The sequence below is a fragment of the Vombatus ursinus genome, unplaced genomic scaffold, assembly GCF_900497805.2.
Source record: "Vombatus ursinus unplaced genomic scaffold, bare-nosed wombat genome assembly UNPS02014775.1, whole genome shotgun sequence".
Classification (NCBI taxonomy): domain Eukaryota; kingdom Metazoa; phylum Chordata; class Mammalia; order Diprotodontia; family Vombatidae; genus Vombatus; species Vombatus ursinus.
Genome location: NW_020954553.1, coordinates 4,292,521 through 4,312,193, shown reverse-complemented (window position 1 = coordinate 4,312,193; position 19,673 = coordinate 4,292,521). Strand labels below are relative to the sequence as shown.

Sequence of the window (19,673 nt, the reverse complement as noted above, 5' to 3'; positions counted from 1 at the left end):
AAAAAAAAAAAAAAAAAAAAAAAAAAAAAAAAAGGAAGGAAAAGAGGGATAAAAGGAAGAGGAAGAATTTGTGAGGCAGAGAAAGGAGAGCAAATGAGAAATCACAGCCAAAGAGACTCAGGAAGGGACCTGAAAGTTCATCCCAGAGATTTTAACCCAGGGTCTATGAACTTTAAAAAAAAACCAAAACTATAACTGTATTTCAATAGAATTGGTTTCCTTTGTAATCTTATATATTCTGTGTGTTTAAAAGCATTCTTCTCAGAAGGGTTTCAGAGGCTTCACTAGACTATCATAGAGCTCCATGACACAAGGTTAAGAACCCCTAATCTAGTTCAGCCTCTTATCAGACCAGAATTTCCCTACAGATAGTGAGTGCTGCAGCTTCTGCCTCAACACCTAGAGTGAGACTGGGAGCGCACTGCTTTGTAAGACAGGCCAGCCTGTTCCCCTGGAGGACAGCTCTCCTTGTTCAGAAAATTCTTCCTTCTTTCCAGAATCTGCTGCCACAAAACTTGTAATCATTGGAAACTAGTTCTCTCCTCTGTAGCTAATCTTCCACAGTTGAGTCCTTCACATATTTCAAGACAGCTACAATGTCCGTCCGAAGTCTTCTTTTTTCAGACTAAAAACCACTGGTTTCCTGAGCTGTTCCTCAGCTCTGTATGGTCTCATGTGTATCCCACATGTCACTCCCAGCCCCCTTTTACACATCTTGGTCCCTCTCCTCTGAACCTGCTCTAGTTTGTCAATGTCCTGATTAAAATGTGATGCCTAGAAGTTCATCAGTTGTCAAAACTGGATGAGACTTCAAAGATCATTTAATTCAACCCCCTCATTCTACAGAAGAGGATACTGAGGCTCAGAAAATGAGAGGGACTAGCCAAGAACTTATAGTGAATAAGTGGCAAAAATATTTCTGGTCAGGTACTCTTTCAGTCTCTCAGATAAGTACATTTTCTCTAGGCATGGTCTGACTAGGGTAGATTAGAATGGGACCATTACTTCCTTCTTCAGGGTAACCACGTGATTAGCTTACCTCCTGTTTCAAGCCAGCTTTCTTGTTAACCATATTGTCTCTTGACAACTAGGTTGATGAAGAGTCTTGGACCCATGTTTAGCCTGGAGAAAAGAACACTTGCAAACATTATGGTTGTCTTCAAGCATTTGAAGGACTTTCCTTCGAAAGGAGTAGACTTGTTTTATTTGACCCCAGAGGGCAGAATTAGGGGGTAGTAGTTACAAAGAGGTAAATTTAAGAGTTTTCTTCACTATCCTTAAAAAAAATTTTTTTTCAATTAACAAAAATCTATTTCCCACATTTCATACCTCCCCTCCTCCATTGAGAGAAATAAAACAAAATAAAATCATTGTAATAAATATGCATAATCAAGCAAAACAAATTCCTGGATTGGACACATCCAAAATATGTGTCTCAAGCTGTCCATCACCTACCTCTCTGTCAGGAGGTAAATAGCATATTTCAGTGTGGATCCTCTGGAATCATGGTTGGTCATTCTGTTGATCAGAGTTCTTAAGTCTTTCAAAGTTGTTTGTCTTTACCGTGTTGTTATTATAAACTGTTTGATTCTGCTCACTTCACTCTGCATCAATTCATACAGGTTTTTCAAGATTTCTCTGAACCTATCCCTTTCTCATTTTTTAACAGAATAATAATAGTCCATTACATTCATATAACATAATTGTTCTGCCATTCTCCAATTAATGAACACTCCCTTAGTTTCCAGTTCTTTGGCAATATAAAAAGATGCACCGTAAGTTACATATGGGTCCTTTTTTCTCCTTCTTTGCTCTTTTGGGGATTAAAGGCCTAGTAGTGGTATTGCTGGGGCAGAGAATAAGTACAGTTTAGTAACTTTTGTGGGATAGTTCCAAAATGCTTTCTAAAATGGCTAGACCAATTCACACATCCACTAACAGTACATTATTGCACCTGTTTTCCTGCAGCTCCACCCCTCCAACATTTGTCATTCCTTTTGCCAATCTGATGGGGGTCAGTTAGAACTTGAATTTCTCTGATTAGTAATTTAGAGCATTTTTTTATATAGCTATTGATAACTTGGATATCTTCCTTAGAAAACTACTTGTTTATAACCTTTGATGATTTATCCAATGAAGAATGGCTCTTATCCTTATAAATTTCAATCAATACCTTACATATCTTAGAAACAAGACTGTTATCAGAGAAATTTACTGCAAAGATTTTTCCCCATTTATCTATTTCTCTTCTAGTTTTAACTACACTAGACTTGATTATGCAAAAATGTATATAGTTATTTAAAATGGAATTTTGCTGTTTTTTCCTGCTGGATTTTGTTGGTAATATACAGAAATACTGATGTTTTTATTTGGATTTATTTTATATGCTGCAACTTTGCTGAAGTTTTCAATTGTTTCATTTCATTTTAGGTGACTTTCTGGGGTTCTCTAAGTAAACCAATCATGTTACCTGCTTGGTAATGATAATTGTTTTTCTTTTTGCCTGTGCTTATTCCATTCCCTCAAATTCTTTTTCTTGTCTTATTGCTGCTATTAATATTTTGAGCAGTCTATCAGATAAGAGTGATGATAATGGATATCCTTGCTTCAATCCTGATCTTGTTGGAAAGTCCTCTAGTTTATCCCCATTGTATATATACTACCTCTTGGTTTTAGATAGATACTACTTATATTAAGGAAAAACCCATTTATTCCTCTGTTTTCTAGCATTTTAAACACAAATGTGTGTTGTAGCCTTTTCTGCATCTATTGATATAATCACATAATTTTTGTTCTTTTTATTAACAGTCAGTTATATTTATAGTTTTCCTAATACTGAACCAACTTCTGTATTTCTAGTGAAAAAAAAAACAAAAAACCCTATCCGGTCATAATATATAATCTTTTTGACATATTACTGTAGCTCCTTGCTATTACTTTATTTAAAATTTTTACATCAATATTATTCATGGAGGATATTGGTCTATACTTTCTCTTGTTGACTTTACCAGGTTTAGGTATCAAGACCATATTTGTGTCATAGAAAGAATTTGGTGGGACCCCTATTTTTTTCAAGTAGTTTATATAATATTAGAAATCATTGTTCTTTGAGTGCTTGATAGAATATACTTATAAGTCCATCTTGTCCCAGGTATTTTCCCCCCTTTGGGAGCTCATTTATAGCTTGTTCAATTTCTTTTCCTGAGATAAAGTTATTCAAAGCCTCTATTTCGTGTTCTGTTGATCTGGGCACTTTCCATTTACATAAATATTCATCTATTTAATTTAAGTTGTCCTTTTTATTGGCATATAACTGGATAAAGAGTTTCTAATAATTTTCTTTATTTTTCTTTGTTGTGAATTCACCTTTTCATTTTTGATACAGGTAATTTGTTTTTCCTCTTCAAAAAAATCGAATTAGCTAATGGTTTATCTGGGGTTTTTTTTCTATTTTATGTTTTCTATTTATTGGTTTTTCTTGAAAAACCAGCTCCTAGTTTTGTTTATTAATTCCAAGGGTTTTGCTTTGGGTGGCATACTTTCAATTTTTTTAATCTTTTCTTTGATTTTTAGGATTTCTATTTTGGTATTTAATTGGATTTTAAAATTTGTTGCTTTTTTAGTTTTTTTAATTGCATGCCTAATTTGTTGATCTGTTCTTTCTTTTGTTGATGAAAGTATTTAGTTATTTAAAACATTTTCCTTAAGCACTGCTCTGGCTGCATCCCCAACATTTTGTTATTATTCTCATTGCTGTCATTATTATTAATGAAATTATCTTTTGTTTCTTTGATTTGCTTTTTGACTTAGGATTAAGTTATTTAGTCTATAATTATTTGAATCATTGCTTCAGTGACTCTTTATTGAATCTCATATTGTTGTGATCAGTAAAGTATGTTTAATATTAATGCTTTTTGACATATGTCTGTGAGGTTTTTATATACTATTATATAGTCACTTTTTGTAAAGATACCATACATTGCTGAGAAATATGTATATTCTCTTCTATTCTCATCACACTGGAGAGCTATCATATCTAACTTTTCCAGAATTGTGGTCAAGACTTCAATTTCATTATTATTATTTTCATTAGATCTGCCTAGGCTGGAAGGGATACATTGAGGTCCCCTACTGTTTTATTTTGCTGTCTGTTTCTCCTTGTAACTTATTTTTAAGTTTAAGTTTTTAAGTTTTCTTTTAAACATAGATGCTATGTCATTCAGTGCATATATGTTAACTGCTCATTCACTGTCTGTGGTCTTTTGAACCATAACATATTTCAAAGTTTCTACTAAGCTATGGTCTTTTCATCAGGAATACTTGCATTTCACTCTTTGATTAAAGGTCCTTTTCTCCCTGTAGGATTATACTTAGTTTTGCTGGGCAAGTTCTTTTGGATTGTAAATCTAAATCTTTTACCTTCTAGAATAATGATTACCAAGCTTTCTGCTTCTTTATCATGATGGCTGCTAAATCTTTTGTGATTCTGATTGTGGGGCTCTTTAGTACATGAATTCTTTTTTTTTTTTTGGATGCTTGCAGTTTTTGTTTGTTTTCTTTTGTTTTGCCTAGAAGCTGTGGACAGTTTTCTTTCATGATTTCTAAAAATATATGTGTGTGTGTGTGTATGTCTGTGTGTCTGTGTGTGTGTTGCATGGGGGAGGTGTGGAGAGTGTTCATGGCCTTTAGGTAATGATTAATTTCTATTTGGTCTATTCTGATTTTCAAGGAGTCTGGTGTTTGAGTCATGTTTTATACCTCTTGTACTAAGCTGTTAATTCTCCTTATAAATCTTTCCTCTATCCCTCTCACATTTCTTTTCTCATCTTGTCCTCTAGTGCTCTCATTTAAATTTTAAATCATTTTTAACTTTTAAAAACTCTTCATTTCTTCCAGGAATTCTAGCTGAATTTATGTTAGAGCAGTTGTTCTTTGAGGTTTTACCCATAGATGTTTTGGAGTCATTCTCTTCTTCTGGGTTTGTGTTTTGAGTGTCCTGTTACCATAATAGCTTTTTAGGGTAGGATTCTTTTTTTCTAAAAAAATCATTCTTACAGCTTTACTTCTTGAATTGGGACTTAGTGTTAGGGTCAGTCTCAGTGCACTTCTGGAAGAAATGCCTGGGCCTTGTTTGGTCCTGATACTTCTTTCTTTGGGCATTCAAGGCTCTCATTCATATTCAAGGCTGGGCACCTGCAAGCTTTCAGAGTACCTGAAACTATTTGATCCAGTGCTTAGTACAGTGTCTAGTATATAGCAAGTGCTTAGTAAATGCTTATTGACTTATAAATGCTTGCTGATCCAGAACAAAATCTGATCACTGCTCTCTTAATCTGAGCTTTGCAAACGCCTAACTCAGGTTCGGGTCTGTGCAACACCACTATGTGCTTGCCCTCGGAACTCTAGTAGACTTTTACTGGTCCCAGCCATTGTCAATGAATTGGAAGGTTCTGCAGGTTTAGAGTGACAGAACTACAATTTCCCCCTTGGTTTGAACCCCTTACTCTGTTTGTAGGCTGTAGAGTGGGCTAGATACTGAATTGGAGACACTACTCTGGGGATAGAGCCACAGAGCCACTGTCAGATTCTGTCCCAACTCCTTGCCCGAATCACAGCCTCAGGTTTTGACCACACCATGCCTGGAATGTCACCCTTATGCAGTCACCTCTTCAGTCCTTACTGGACCTGTCTCCCTACTCTGGGGCACAAATGACAGAACTGCCAGTTGGTTCCTGTTTCTGCTCCCTCCACAGTGCTAGGCTACTCTCTACTGGATCTGAGACCACTTCTTGGCCTAGTAAACAACTACAGGCCCAGTTCAGGCATCATGCTGAAAGACTGTGCCTGCCTTCCTGGCTAGACATCCCTCCCCTCCCCCAGTGTCTATATTCCTTATGCTAATATCTTCTGGAAAAATTATTCACTATGATTATCCTTGGATTTTCCAATCAGGAATTATCAGCCTGGTACCCTATGTCTTGTCTGAGCAGTTGGAGAGATGGGGGTGGCAAATGGAGCTAGAATATACTGGTTCCTCCTAATATGTCATCTTGGCTGGTCTCTCTAAATTTAAGTTTAGTGTAAAGAAAAGTATCCTAACAATTAGATCTAAAAGTGAGTTGGGCTGCCCCTTTAGTGGTGGATTGACCCTTAGAGTATTTCACACAAAGGCTAGACTATTACTTGTCCAGTATGTAGGGGGAATTCTTTTGCAAGTATGTCTTGGCCTAGATGTCTGCTGTGGTCCCTTCCAACTCTGAAATTCTATAATTATGTGACTCTATACTTGCACAATTTATTTTCTTTTTAGCCCAAATACATTTCAGCCTTTCTATAGCTCCATGACCTCATCTGTGTAGGCCTCCCCCACACTGTGCCAATTGTAGTCTGCCCACACCTTTTCATCCTCTCCTTCTGTAAATTCTCCACAGAGGATTTGGCTAGCGTACTGTAGGACTGTGGGTACAGAACAGCACTTATCCTGACAATCTGTTATCCTTTTATTTGCACCATCTGACTGGTTGACCTGCTTTTGTGTCACCAGATATCCTTGACGTTGTCTTAAAGAAGATAGAATTTGTGAATTAGAAGGGACCACCACAGCCATGTAGCCCAGCCTATACACTAAAGAAACCCCTAATACAGCATACCCAACAAATGGTTATCCAGTTCTGCTTGAAGACCATAAGGAGGGGGAAAGCACCCCCTCCCAAGGCAGTCCATGCTACTTTGGTACAACTCTAATTGTTAGGAAGTTTTCGCTGACATCAAACTTAAATCTGCTTTTTGCAACTTCTACCCATTGCTGATTCTGCTCTCTGGAGCCAAATGGAATAAGCCTGGTATCTCTCCAACATGACAGCCCCTTCATATATTTGAAGACAACAGTTATGTTCCCCCAGGTCTCCCCTTTTACAGGCTAAACATATCTAGTTCCTTCAACTTATCCTAATATGTCATGGACTCAAATCTTCCACCATCCTGTTGGACCTCACTGGACATTCTCCACCTTTTCAAAGAGAGTCCTTCCTAAAATGTAGTGCCCAGGACTGGACACAATACTACATATAAGGTCCATTGAGGGTAAGGGGCAGTGGGACTATGACTTCCCAATTCCTGGAGTTGCACCTCTCTTAATTTTTTTGGGGGGGGCAATTGGGGTTAAGTGACTTGCCCATGGTCACACAGCTAGTAAGTGTCAAGTGTTTGGTCTGAGGCCGGATTTGAACTCAGGTCCTCCTGACTTAAGGGCTGGTGCTCTATCCACTGTGCCACCTAGCTGCCCCACACCTCTCTTAATTTAGCCCAAGATTGCATTAGCTTTTTTTTTTAATATTCTCGTAACACACTGCTGACTTATCAGTTTGTCATCCACTAAAACTCCAAGGTCTTTTTCAGAACAACTGCTCTCTGTACTTGTGAAGCTTTATACTCATCGTATACTTGTGAAGCTTTTTTGGACTAAGGTGCAAGACTTTTCATTTATCTCTATTCAATTTCATCTTATTAGATTCAGCCAACTGGAATCAGTATCTTGACAAGATCTTTTTGAATCCTGACTGTTATCTAGTGTGTTAGTTATCCATCCAGGCTTTTTTCATTTACAAATTTAATAATTATACCATCCATATTTTTAACCCAAGTCATTGGTAAAAAAAAAAATGTTAAAACAACCCAAGGCCAAGCAAATATTCTCAGGTCCTTCACTGGAGACTTCCTGTCTCATTGACAATGAACAATAGCTACTTTTTAAATCCAGTCATCCAACAAGGTCTGAATCCATCTGATTATCTTATTGACAATAACTAGTATCTATCTTCCCCACAAGAATAATATGAGATACTTTATCAAAAGTTTTGCTAAAATCTAGGCAAACTATATCTTCAGCAGTCTCTTCTTCTAGTAGTAATCCTGTCAAAAAAGGAAATGAGGTTAGTAAGGCATGCCTGTTTTTGATAAAGTTATACTGGCTCTTTGCATCACTGTTCCCCTTTCTAGATGTTCTCCAACCATCTTTTTAATGATCCATTCTAGAATTTTCTACCCCCAAAAAAGAGGGAGAGGCAGAGAGGAAAGAAGGAAGAAAATATGCTTCAATCTATAATCTTAGTCCATCAGTTCTCTATTTGGAGGTGGATAGCATATTTCATTATGAGTCCTTTGGAACTGTGTTGATCGAAGTGACTAAATCTTTCAAAGTTGATTATCTTTACAATATTGTTGTACTTGTATAAATTGTTCTCCTGTTTCTGATCATTTTATTTTCTTTCAGTTCATATAAGTCTTCCCAGGTTTTTCTGAAACCATCTCATGATTTCTTACAGCACAGTATTACATCATATATTCCCCAATTGATGGGTATCCCTTCAATTTCTAATTCTTTGCCACCAGAAAAAGAGCTGCTATAAATATTTTTTTGTCTGTAAGGATCCTTTTCCTCCGTGTTTGATTTCTTTAAGGTATAGAGACCTAGTAGAGGTGTCACTGGTTGAAAGGTTATACACAGTTTAATGGCTTTGCGGGCACAATTAAAATTGCTTTCTGGAATGACTGAACCAATTCACATCTTTACCAACAGTGTATTATTAATCTGCCTGTTTCTTACATCCCCGCTAGCGTATGTCGTTTTCCTTAGCCAATCTGATGGGTGTGAGGTGGTACTCCAGAGTAGTTTTAATTTGTATTTCTCTGATTATCATTGATTTAGAACATTTTTTCATATAGCTATTGATAGCTAAGATTTCTTCTTCTGAAAATTATATGTTCATATCCTTTGACCATTTGTCAATTGCAGAATAGTTTATTCTTAAAATTTTTATTTACTTCTCTGTCCTCATACAATTTTATAGGACTGTCCCATACTTTTATATTCATCTTCTGTTACATATCCTTACTTTAGAAGCAGTGAATACCTGAGTTCAAATCTGGCCCCAGACATTAGCTGGGTGAAATATCAAATGAGATAATTATTTGTAAAGAATTTAGCACAGTGTCTGGCATATAGTAGGTGTTTAATAATTGCTTGTTGTCTTCCTTCCATCCTCAGTACATTTTTTTTTTGTGATTTTACACCACTTCTCAGGTACAAAACATCATTGGTAATATGCTTCAGACTACTTTCACCCACCATGTGTTTTTCCATTGTCCTCTGAGACTCCTATAATTTTCATTTTTCTAGGATTGTAGTGTTCTGTTATTTATAATTCTATAGCATTGCCAGGAGAATGTTGTTAAAAAGCTGGGCTTTGTGACAGGGAGCAGTTTGGAATTATTGAAAGCCCAGCACCATTTCCCAAATGCAATCTTTTCCTATCTCCTTTTATTCAAAATTCTAGGTTCAATTCATTAACCACCTTTAGCTCCTGTTCAAGATATACATATTCAGATTCACTCAGTAAGTTGCTTATCCAAAAGCATGTTATAATCAGGGCAATATGCTTCTTAATTCATGACCCAGCTAAGATCCCAGCTCTTGCATGAAGTCTTCCCCACTTTACTTGCCAACTGAAAGTACTGCTTTCATTTTCAAATTTTCCTAGATGACCTTTTCTGGATCTCTCCTTTGCCTTTGCCTTATGCTACTTTGTATATTACTTATTAGTGAACATGTTGTGTTTCCTCACTCCTAAGCTCCTTGTAACCTTAGTGTGCCTAGCAAAGTGTCTTATACATAGTAGGCAATTAATAAATGTTGTTAAATTAAAATGCCTGTAATCAAACAGCATATTAATGGAGTTGGCCCCAGGTCTTCTGACTTTGCAGTATTGCTTTCATTCTCACACTCATTGTCTTCTCATCATTATCCTTATTTTTAATTTGTTTTTTCTTGGGCCTTTATTCCAAGCAGTCAATGACCAGACTACTGATAGAGGATTCTGAAATGACTCCCATTTTAGTAGTGTTATTTTGCAACCTTCTGTTGACGTGGTCATTTCCAAAGTTCTGTGCTTACTACGACCAGCCCCTTCTAATGCTCTTCTTGAAAGAAAATATTCTGACATAGATGTGAGGTTTCTGAGTGGCATGCAAACCTCTGGCCTTTTTCATTTCTTGATCCCCAAATGTTTTTCCAACATATATCTTGCCATCCTTTGGCTGAAAGTTGCTGAGTATCAAGGTGTAATTTGGTTTATTGTGGAGCATCTTACCAAATTCTTCAGAGAATTTCTCTGCTTCTTCATTCTTTGCAACAGACAGGGCCAGATTTCTTCAGGGTAATTTTTTCTTCACGTGTGGGTACAGAATGGAAGCCTCTCTGCAACTGTTTTATTCATCTCTCCAGAAAGAATGTATGAGCTGCCCTTCAGCTGGCTGCATTTTCTTTATGTTTTCTGATTTCATTTACAGCGAAAATGTCAAGATGGCTGTGGTTCAGTTCCCAAAGCACTGTGTCAACTGGTTGGTCATTGGACAAAGCTTCCCCATTGAGCACCAACAGCTCAATTAATCTTTGTAGACAGTCTAAGTGTTCTCAGCATCCTCTGCTGCCTTTTCCAGCACTCTGCCATCATGACTGTGGAAGCAGAAGCGGGGCTGCTTAAGATCAAGAGTTGTTTGGCATTTTTAGCTGTTTCACTGGTTGCCATGGCCTCCAAATTCATCAGCTAGCAGCCAACAATGAGCCTCTCCCCACTTAGTTAGGCTGGTCCTCAGACACAGTCTGTCACCAAGACTGTATTTGAGGCCTTTCCCGCTTAGTAGAACCTGCCATAGCCTGAACTCTGCCGGATGAGCCTTCCAAAGCACTGGCTCTAGAGCCCGAGGATCTAGATTCAAATCCTCATCGGTAAAATGAGGGAGTTAGATGCAATGGTCTCTGAGGTCCGTTCCACAGTGAGGTACAATAGCAGGACTTCCACAGAGCAGGATTCTAAACATATTCCTATAAAAATCTCATCTTTTTTTCTTATTGTTAATAGTAATAGCTGTTGCTTAAAATAGCATTTTAAGGTTTGTAAAGTGCTTTACATGTTAAATCATTTGATCCTCACAAAACCATGCATGGTAGATGTTATTATCATCCCTATTTTCCAGCTGACGGAGGTTCTCTCCAGCTTTTCATATTCTAAAACCTTGATTCTGTCATTTAGGGTACTAGCTATTCCTTCCAACTTCGTCATCTGAAAATCTAATCATGTCTTCTAACTTTTTTTAATCAACAATTTGAATGCAGTTATAGAAAAAAAAAAAAAAGGCTAGGTCCCTGTGGCATACCTTTAGAGAGACGTCTTATTGCCATCAATCCACTGATAAGTTACGATTGTTCAATCATCTATGAATCCAGCTATTATCATGCAGTCCACATCCATCTTGTCATTAAATACTGCCTGAGAATTCTTTGTTACAAGGGATGTGACTTCACAGGAGGGACATGGAGAGGGACATGAGGAGAAATGTAGGCAATGCAAAAACAAAGATATCATTTAAAATGTACACACACACACACACACACACACACACACCCTCTATCTCCTGAGAGATTTTTCCAGATGAGTGAATATAAGCTTCTTCGAGGCAGGGGCCACCCTTTCTTAAAACTCTTTCCCTAGCTCCTTACACAGGGCCTGGTCCATAGCAGGCTGATAATAGCTGTTTGTTGAATTGAATTGCTGGAATCAAGTCAAATCAACACAAAACAAAGAAAACAGCTGAGCATTCCACGTGTATGTTACTCTGCAAACATGTGGCAGTCACTAGAAGGTGAGGGTACAATCAGTTTTTTCAGAAAGCTCATAGTTGTAGAGGAGAGACAAGCATTAGACACCAAGAGCAATAATCCTAGAGGATTGAGACCTGGGAGGGGCCTAGAGGTCATCTGGTCCAGCCCATTCTCTTTAAAAAGGAAGAAATGAAGGGCCCGGAGAGGGCCGGTGGCTAGCCGAAGTCAGAAAGTGAGCAAGCAACGCAGTTCAAGTTTTGAACCCAGGTCTGCAGTCTCTAAATCCTGAGAAAAATGACAGTGCATAAAGAAGAATTAAGTCATGTGCTCTGGACCAGGAGCACCAAGAAAAGGGGGTGGTGCTAACACAGAGGAGGGGGAGGAATCAATCGTAGTGAGCTTCTTTTCAGTGTTTACTTATTATGTGCCAGGCATTGTGGTGGGGATACCACAAAAAAAAAGGCAAAAAGTGTCCTCTGGGACTTATATCTAACGTAATGGTGGCCAAAGGAAAGTAAGGAATTGAGAAAGAATGAGGACTGGGTAGTTGTAGACCCCTTGCCATCCTGAGAGAGGTGAGAAATGAGGAAAAGAATGTCTAGGTATTGGGATGGGGCAGGGCCAGAAAGGAAAGGGGCTGAGAGGGAAAGTCAAGGAGAGAAAGAAGAGCAAAAGCAGGCAAACAGCAAACCAGGAAAGCGGTGGGGAAAGAGATTGTGATTAGAAGGAAAAGTCACTGACTTTGGCATCTGCAGGCGAGTGGCAAGAGCTTGGGACTAGAAGTCAAAGGACGTGGGTTCAGATTCTGGCTCTTCTGCTGCTTATGTGAGTGGCCTTGGGAAAATCGCTTTGATTATCTGAGCCTGTTTTCTCCCTCGGTACAGTGAGGCTGCCTTGGTCATTGCTTAAATTCTGTCACCTACTGAGTGCAATAAGCAGCTAGTTGGGGCCTTCAGCTTGTCGTTGAAGCCTGGGACCCAGAGCTCCTGGAAAGCCCTGTTGGTGCCTTGTCCGTTATTATGTTCGATGGAGCCCTTAGCACAGACCTTGTTTATGACCAACTCCAAGTAAGTGTCTGTTGATTGAGTGAATTTGGGTTGAGACCATGGCATTCAGGTGGTGAAAATGGAGATGGCTCCTGGCCTTTATACCCAGAGCCGGGCTATGTGTGGTTGGAACAGAGCTTGGGAAAACTACAAGGGGAGGAAAGGCAAGGGGTGGAGCAGGGCTCAGAGCCCCTTCGCTGGCCCCAACTCAGGGACTCAAAATCCTGGACAGTTCTCAACCCCCCTTTCGGCTCGCTAAGAGCTTCACAGACAACTAGTGTTCTAGCCTTCTCCCTACCCACAGCAGAAACCTGAGACGGAGGCTGGGGAAACGGTTGTCAGGGACAGCTACGGGGAGAGCCACTCCCGGAACGCCTAAGTCCTGCTCCAGTCCTTCTGTGGACGTGGGGTCAGACCGGGAGGTAGGAGTGTGCCCTCCTCGGAGACGTGTCAGCCCTCTCCTTAACTTAAGGGTTTCTCCTCGTTCGGGCGGGAGCTTCTTCCAGATAATGCTAGTTCACGTGGCCACGGTGCTACACGATTCGCCAAAAAAGGCACTTTCCTCACAGCCACCCCAGAAACTAGGCAATTACAAAGGATAAGGATTCCCATCCTACAAAGGAAGGCGCCTTTTTAGGCTCAGAGAGACCAAGAGACTTGCCCAAGGTGACACAGCTAATACGTGTCACGGCCCAGTCCGGAGATGCTTCCTCTGCAGGCATTTATTTAGGTTTCTATGCTGGCGTCTTCGGCTCTCTTTGCAGTTCCACGACTTCCTCCGTTTCCTCCCCCATCCCTGTTCTCCGGCGTTCTCCTCCCTCGTCAGACTCCTCCTTGTCTCTAGAAAGAGCCCCGGGTCTCCAGCTGCCTCTTTGAGCCTGGGGGTCTACCTCTCTGAAGTGAGGGCCGAGAGAGGCTCTATACACCTCCGCAGTCCAGGGTTCGTCTCTTTCTCTTCCTCCCTCCCTCTCCACCCAACAGATAGGCCCTCCCCTCCCTTCCTAGGCTTCCCCTGCGCCCTCCCTGCTCCTCCTCCCCTCCCTCCTCTCTTCTGTACCCACTCCCTCCTGCACCCCCCTCCCTCTCTTCCCCCTGTTCTCTCTCCCTTCCCCTCCCTCCTCTCTCCTGTACCCCCTCCCCCGTTCGCTCCTCCCCCCGTTCCTTTCCCTAGCTCCCGCTCCTCCTCCGCATTCTTGCCACCCACTTACTTAGCTCCTCCTCCCCTCTCCCTTCTCTTCTCTCCAGCCTTCTGTTTCTCCTTCTTTTCCTCCCCTCGCCTGTGACTCCTCCCCGCCCGCCCCCGCCGCAGCCTAGCTCTTCTCCGCAGTCCCTCCTCCCCACCTTCCCCGCAGCCTCGCGCTCCTCCGAGCCCCTCCCTCTCCGCTGCCCCCGCAGCCCCGCCCCTGCCCCTCCTTTCCCCCTCCTGGCTCCGCCCCCTGGCGGAGGCGGCCGCGGGAGCCGGGCCCGGACGCACCGCATTGTCTCCGCGGCGGCTGCAGCCTTAGTGCGCCCGCCGCTGGCCGCCTCTCCCAGCGCGGCGCTCAGCCCGGACCCGCGTCCCTGGCGTCCCCTGGCCCGGACCTGCCCCCGCTCCCGCCGCCGGGCCCGCAGGGTCGGATGCGCCGCGGCGGCCCCGGGCCCCGGCTCGGAGGCTCCCGGCGGCCGCGTGAGGCGGCGCCCGGCCCCGGGGCTGCGTAGGCCCCGCCCGGCCCGGCCCCGCGCGGCCGGGCCCCCGGACAGGTCAGTGCCCGGGGCGGGAGCGCGGGCCGGGCGGGCGGGGCGGTCCCCGGGGAGATTCGGCGGGGCTGGCTCCGCGCTCCCCTACCCCCCCGGCCCAGCGACCCGGGCACACGAGGGCACCGCCCTCGCCCGCCCCGGCCTACTCCCGGCCGGCCCGGTCCGGCCTCCGCCGCCTCCCCTGGGCTGGGATCCCCGCCTGGCCCGAGAGCGGTTGTGGCCTGGGCGAGGGGTCCCAAAGTCCCTCCGCCCGCAGTTTCCTTCTCTGGTAGACCGGGGTGGGAACCGAGGGTCTCGGGCCGGCTCCGCCGCGGGCCGTCTCTGGTTTCCTGGGTCGAGGAGTCTCTGACCCTCCCCGGGATGGGGCTGCCGGGCGGGGGCGGGGATGGCCATGAACTTGGGGGGGGGGCTCTCCCTGTGCAGGGCCCCGTTTCTAGGGCGTCCTGCCTCCCTCCCCCCGGCCAGGAGAGAAATCTGGACACTTTTAGACACCAAACCGAACTCTGGGGGCTGTGCGGCTGCTGCGGCTGGACTCTGCGTCCCTGCTGCGGCCCGCCGCGCTCCGGCATCTTTTGTCTGTTTTTAATTTTTAAGAAGGGTGCTCAGCGCCTCCCAGATGGTAAACTGAAATCCGAGGAAGGGAAATAACTGGCTCAAGGTCTCTTCAAAAGCCTGTGAGGAGAGAGAACTGCGCCTACGACTGGACCTCAACGGTCCCAGTTTCTTCCGCTTATAGTATTTTGTTCCAGGGACCCTCCTTGGTCCCTGCCGAGGTTTCTGACGTTCACTTTCAGTTTTCGTAGCCCAACTCTCCTTCTCACCCAGCCCACGTACGGCTGCTAAGATGTTCACTTTCACCCACGATCTGAAGGACTGCTTGGATTTTTTGCCTTCCACATACCTTTCCTTTCAGTATCTCCAGGTTCTTTTGCCTGTCCACCCTGCCTTTATCCTCTGCTTGTTTTGGTGGGGTGGGGGTGGGGGTCGTCTCCTGGACCGGGCCACACTGCCTTTGCCTTGTCCAGCCATTTGGTGGGTAATCTAAAATCTAGTTAGAATTACTGTGGGATTTTCTTCTCTTCCTGGTTAAAAATAAAAATGGCAGGCTAACAAGGCAGGAAAATCCCTTTTTCCAGGACCCATGTCTTCTGCCCTTAACCCTCTCTTCGAGTGCTCCAGTAGACAAATATTTGACTGTGTTTAAGTCACAAGTGAGGTTTACCACAGCCCTGATTTCACTCCAGGCTCTGGAGAAGGAACTTCTCTTATTTTCTTAGTTAAGAAGTAAAAAGACCTGCCCCTTCTCCCATTGAGATACCTACTTAGTCATGTTATCCAGATTGCTCAGTGTTACTCAGAACTGTTAGCCCCTGGGAATGAGCTGATAAATATTTCTATTTTTTACTGCCGAGTCATTCTTAACTAAATTCCAGCCTCAAAAGACATGGGGCAAGAACTTTTAAGTTAGCTTCTTTAGTGGTGAAGATAATTGTTAAGGACCACTAACTGCCAAAGGGAATAAATTACAGGTCCCTAACCTTTAGGAGTTTGCATCTTATTGTTGCTGCAGTAAGACCTACTGGCTGCTTTTGGGGGTGGGGGCTGGGGGCGGCACTTATCCCAGGCACCTTCTAGTCATACTACCTCTAATGGCAGTACCTGCCAAAGAACTGCTTCCAGTTATTCCTTGGATACAGCCCACAACTTTATTCTCTAAATCTTGATCTTGAGAAGGTAGGTGGCCTTCCTGGTAAGTAGATCCAGATCTAGAGTCACTTTCTTCTTTCTCTTGGGATGCTCCTCTGTCTCTTCATCACTGTTCATTTCTGTGAGAGGCTTCAGAATGGAATCCCCAGTTCTCTCCTCCTCTTCCTGGACTCTTGGCTCACTGACCTTTCTTTCCCTTTCCGGTCCTGGTTTCCCTTCATACTTTTGTTCAGGACATGCTATTTACTCCTCCCACTTCTACTTACTGCTAACTAGAAAAAAAGCTCCATCCCTCTCTTCCATCTGTCCCTATAGATTCCCTTAGCTTCAGGTTACCTCAGACATTTGTTCCTTTATATTTCAGTGGGCAGTTTTTCACCCCACAGCTGAGTCTTCCAAGCTATCACTTCCTACATTAGCTTTTTTTTAAGAATAATTGTAGATGTAATTTATTGAATTTAACACAAGCCTCATAATTGATTGAAAACTACTCGTTTAAGGCATATTTTGTTTCCTAAATTAAAGCACTTGAATTTTTTCATGACTTCTCATTAATACATTAACTTTTCAAGTAAAGTTGAGTTTACTCACATTTTCCCTTTCTAATTATTCAGCCCTTCCAATCCTCTCCTCTCCCTTTCCCATCCCCTCCCCCATGGCTCTGTCTGTTTCTGACTCTGGCTGAGCCCCAGAATCTACTCTTTCTCAAGCCACATCCTTTTTCCTGCTTTAATCATTTCATGTCTCAGCTACTTTGAATCCCATGATTCTGATATTTTCAGGAGAGTGAATAAATTAAGAGGCTAGATCCTATAGAATTGTCGTTCTCACTGGCACTAGGTAAACATACGTGACTCTTTTATTTATCCTGTATGTTTCTGAGAATGGTGCTGGGGTTCTCTTTTGTCTGAAATGTGCCTTTCTTCCTTAGGAGTATACATCCGACCTTTTTTCTAAAGCCTGTGAAAGCCACAATCACTGGGGTCACTACCCACACTGGCCACACCCACGAATCTTCTCTCTGCCCTCTACTTCTCCTAGTAGTAGGCATTCCCAATCACCAGGCTCCCAAAATCTAGGAATCTTGAGGGCATTTATCATTCTGGCTGTACTGCTACATGGCCCAGTGATCCTGACCGTGGGGTTTCCATCCCTTCCTTGGGTGAGTCTGAATGTAGGCAAGTTAGTATTTTTTAAAATGTTCAGTGTTCAAGCCATTGCAGAATGCCTATGCTGACTGGGCCTTCCCCCTCAAAAGGCCTCTCATAGAACTTAACACACAAATACCTGTGCTGGTGTTGGCAGTGGGGAAACAGGAATAGGGGAACTTCTCAAAATGGTGTCTTGTACCTACTTTCCATCTGTTTTGTGCCTGTGTTCTCAACTGGAAAACAGGATAGTTCCCTGCCATTAGGAGAACTTTGATTAAAGGGACATTACAGGCTTCCCAGTGGTGGTCAGGAAATACCATGTGATTGGCCTGCAGTAGTCTTTACTCTAGTGCCTGCCTATTTACTTCCCCCCCAACCTAGCACCCAGTAGCAGAAAGGCTATGGAAGTACTAACTGCCATCCCCTTGTCCCCTCAACTTGGGGATGTGCAGGTGCTCTCTGAAACTTTTATGCTTGTACTAGTGGATAATAATCCCCTTTTAGTGCTTTATTTATAAAAGTTCAAGATTAAGTACTTTAGAGAAAGGAGTCCTACAGAAAGAGATTTGATTTTAATTAAATTGCTTCCCTGACTTAAACTTATCGAACCAGTTGCAAAGATTTAATCCTTTTTATTTCTATAAAAAGTGTATTCTTGTTTGATAAAGCCTTATTACATGTGCATCACAGCTCAGATAGGTATCCTTTAAGGCAATTCACACCACATGTTTTAAAGTAGAGCTCTATTTTGGTCTTTCTTCAAATTGAATTCACAGTTACATCAGAAAACTACTGCTTTAGGATACTTTGCTAGCACCAATTGAGGCAGGTATTTGTAGAGTCTTTGGGGAATAGAACTGTTACTAATTCAGCAGGTTAGTTATGGCTATTCAGGGAATTTTTTCACTGTAATTCATTAGTAAGATATAACTATCAATGGACCCCAAAACTAGAAAACATTTTAGGGTTTTGTTTTTTACTTGTCTAAAATAATGAACTTAGATATTTAGGATTTGCTTCAACAGCAGCCTTGTACAGTAAACTTGATTATCTAACATGGTTGGAAATTATTCCAGTTAATAAACAGTTATACTAAACACAGATCACCAGAGAAATAGGATACAATAAAATAGTCAGATGTATAGTCAAGCATATTTGTTCAGTTTTAAATTTAGATAATTCTTTTAGCTAGGTCAACATGAAAAATGTAATACTGGGTTATGCAGCAAGTCATATTCTTTCAATTTATTCATAGACTAGTAAGGGAAGATGAGCTTTCTTTTTCAGTTCACAACTGATTTGTAAATTTAGACTGAATCACTTGAAAATAAAAAAACATAGCAGTTGCTATTATTAAAAGCTAAATTAGCGCTTTCATTTTCTCAGGTGAATCCAGGTAGATGAGAGATTTGGAGTAGTTTACTGGTGGTGCTGCTTGTTAAAGAGAGGTGATTGTTGAATGTTGGGGCTATAGTCAGTTCTTGTCCAGCAGTTAAGGACTCTGGTATATTGGAAATATTGGCAAAAAAGTAATCTGTAGATTTCATGGCCTCTTGAGAACTATTTTCAGACCATTTTTCTTAAAAAAAAAAAGCTTTCATAGATTTTATGGTCTTACTATAGAATTCAAAGTTTCAATCATCCTTTCTTAAATTTTGGCATATTTTAAGTTTTAACACTATTAATATGTATTTCTTACAAGCTATTTAAAAGTATTTACATTTTTAAAGATTAATTTTGGGGAAAACATTTTCTAGTCCACTTTGGGGGCACATCTGCCAGGAAACCTTTTTTCTGTCATCATTATTAGTGTTCCACCAATAGCCTAGAGGGAAGACAGTATAGGCTGAGAGCTTAGTGAGAAAACAATTATGGGAAAGAAGGGGGAGGAGAGGGAAGTGTTTCTAGGGAACAGAGGTTATCATTAAGTCTTTATTTGCAAGGCCAGTGTTTTCCAGAGACAGGACTCTAGAGAACACTCACTGAATCCTAAGCTAATAGCATCCACTCTGTCCTGGGTTAAGTCAGATTCATCTTGCCCAGGATTCTTGTTTCAAGAAATGTGTTGTAGGTGAGAATGACATCAGCTTCAGATATTATACATGTATCCTGAACGTCCTAGCATTCTTGAGATGATGCTGTCACCAGCGAATTTATGGAAACTCTTTGAAGCTCTTCTTGCAGGTTGTACCACCTTGAAAAGGCAATGAGTTGTCAGAGTTTGTCTGTTGTACAAAGTAACCCATTTGAAACAAGCTACCCTGTTTCAAGCTAGTTGGACTTGAAGAAGGCTTCCTAGTTTGGAATTTCAAGATTGAGTGAACAGTGCCACCATGGTCACCCTCTGTTCCCTTTATTTTATTTATAAAAGTC

The 19,673-nt window shown here is 41.9% G+C and overlaps 1 protein-coding gene across 4 annotated transcripts in view; it reads left to right on the top strand.

Moving 5' to 3' along the window:
• The window catches only part of PHC2 (polyhomeotic homolog 2), a 103,402-nt gene that overhangs the window by 66,543 nt on the left and 17,186 nt on the right, over positions 1-19,673 (top strand). The window contains exon 1 of one of the 4 annotated variants that reach the window (XM_027864372.1): positions 14,402-14,445. The exons of 2 other annotated variants lie outside the window; for them this stretch is intronic. The gene's annotated coding sequence lies outside the window, so the exon portion shown is untranslated. Of the gene's footprint in view, positions 1-14,401; positions 14,446-17,083; positions 17,312-19,673 lie in introns of those variants that run through there. One more of the 4 variants, XM_027864371.1, reaches the window with a different exon arrangement.